The sequence below is a fragment of the Orcinus orca genome, chromosome 2 (assembly GCF_937001465.1).
Source record: "Orcinus orca chromosome 2, mOrcOrc1.1, whole genome shotgun sequence".
In the NCBI taxonomy this organism is placed as follows: domain Eukaryota; kingdom Metazoa; phylum Chordata; class Mammalia; order Artiodactyla; family Delphinidae; genus Orcinus; species Orcinus orca.
The window spans coordinates 181,994,070-181,996,298 of NC_064560.1; the positions used below are offsets into that span (position 1 = coordinate 181,994,070).

Below are 2,229 nucleotides of genomic sequence, written 5' to 3' on the forward strand. Positions count from 1 at the left end.
CAATACAGTTTGTAGGATAAATTTTCTAGATATCAAAGTGATATGATCTGGCTTTAATAATGCTATAATCCAAGCACAACATTCTAGAAGTGTACCTTTCCGTGTTACAGTGGATTACAATTAATGGGAGGTCTGTTTACTAACTCACTTGCGTTGAAATTGTTTTTGAGCAACTATTTTTTGTTTTCAAATTGGAACAACCATATGAATTGTATAAATACTCTATCTTAATAAGTACATCTATATTGTATTATATATATATTCTATTATTCATTTGGCAGAAGATGCATTTAAGACACAGAAATGCCAAGAAACAATTCTAATTTGCCAGATCTGATAAACAGTGAAACCATAATTTTAACTCAATTTTTAGGATTCCAAAATGTCTAGAATTCCAAAATTATGGTGCCACATGTCTTAACACAATATTGAGATGTGATTCTTGAAATCTTTTGGGTGATAACCATTTTAATTTTTATGTTCTCTTAAAAAATATCATGTCTGGATTCATGGAAACTGGGTTATATCTTCAAATTCTGGGTGCCCCGAATTTATTTTTTTAAATAGACAGTAAATAAATGCCTTTCTAGACTCATTTTGAAGATCTAATAAGTAAACTCTTTGTGAAACACAAAGTATATTGATGTGATTTTTCTTTGTCTTTATCATCAAGGATACCACTGAGACCACAGGCTGAAGTCCCCAGACTAAAGAACAAGCAGTAAATTTTAGGCCCTAAGCATCCTGTAAAAAAAAAAAAAAAAAAAAAAAAAATCCATCTCTGTATGAATCATTATCAAGCAGTCTCTGTCACACACTTGAAGTAGTATCACATTTTTTAAAATGTTATGCCACGTAAAATAGATAGCTAGTGGGAAGCAGCCACATAGCACAGGGAGATCAGCTCAGTGCTTTGTGACTACCTAGAGGGGTGGGATAGGGAGGGTGAGAGGGAGGGAGACGCAAGAGGGAAGAGATATGGTAACATATGTGTATGTATAACTGATTCACTTTGTTATAAAGCAGAAACTAACACACCATTGTAAAGCAATTATAATCCAATAAAGATGTTAAAAATAAGTAAATAAATAAATAAAATGTTATGCCAACTGATGATTGAACATGTAATTGCACAAAGCCAGCTTAGTCACTGGATATTTTTGCTCCCTGAAATGGCCTTTCTAATCTTTAGAGCAGAACTTTTGCCTCAGGCTGTGTTTAATAATATATTAAGCATTAAATGTATGAGTATAGCATAAACACATTAGTATTTTTTTCAATACATGGCTTTTCTTGCATCTTTAAAATATTACAAATAAGTCTGAGGAATTATCTGGCATCTTGCTGTTTCTGTAGCTGGAAAACTTAGATTTTATTTATAACCCTGCTGAACTGTTCCGTTTTCAGAAATGTAGATACCATCCAAAATTTATCTGATATCTTTTCTTTTAACTGTTAGGGTTTGCTGAATCAAAGCAGTTAAATTTAATAGAAGTTCAGTGTTGTTTCCCTCAAGAATTAACTCATCCTAAAAAAAAAAAAAAATCAACTCATCTTTTTGGGCATGAGATACTGAACAAGCAGCTCCTGCTTCATCCAAGTCCAGTGGATGTATTCTTTGCCAAAGAAATTTTGGATTTCAGCAAGATACCCATTCTCATGAAGAACAACATTGATGGTGAAATTGGCATGCACAGACCTCATCTTAGAATAGACCAACACCCTTGGTCATGTTCTGTACATGACTACAGATAGTGCAGACGGAAACGAGTTGCTTTCTATTTCCCCACCCTTTGTAGCCTGGAGCCTCTTCTTTTTCTTTCCAAGGAGACTGAGTTCTACATTGATGTGATTGAAGTCCTTCCACAGGGTGCCTCTGGAATTGTGCATCCCTTCAGAGTGATGTAGACATCATCTGGAATGTGGACAGTCTTAATCCTGAGAACAGTCTTCATCCTTGCAAAAGATGCAACAAAGAATCATATTCATATTTTTTAACTGCCCTGAATTCCGTATTCTTATGTACCTGTACTCATTTCATTGTCAAAGAAATATAATTTATTTAATATAGTTTCTTGTTATTTTGCAATGTGTGTCTTTCCACACAGAAAATATTTTTTTACCTAATTTTTAATTGTAGTATCTCAATAGCTACTTTCAAACTCTCTTAATCCTAGACTTGTAAGAGTTTCTTAAGCTGTTATAAATAGAAAAAAATATACAGCTGGA

General features: G+C 33.3%; 1 pseudogene; it reads right to left on the reverse strand.

The window, feature by feature from the left end:
* Positions 1-1,273: 1,273 nt before the first annotated feature.
* LOC101285739 (60S ribosomal protein L9-like) lies at positions 1,274-1,955 on the reverse strand (annotated as a pseudogene).
* Positions 1,956-2,229: the final 274 nt, after the last annotated feature.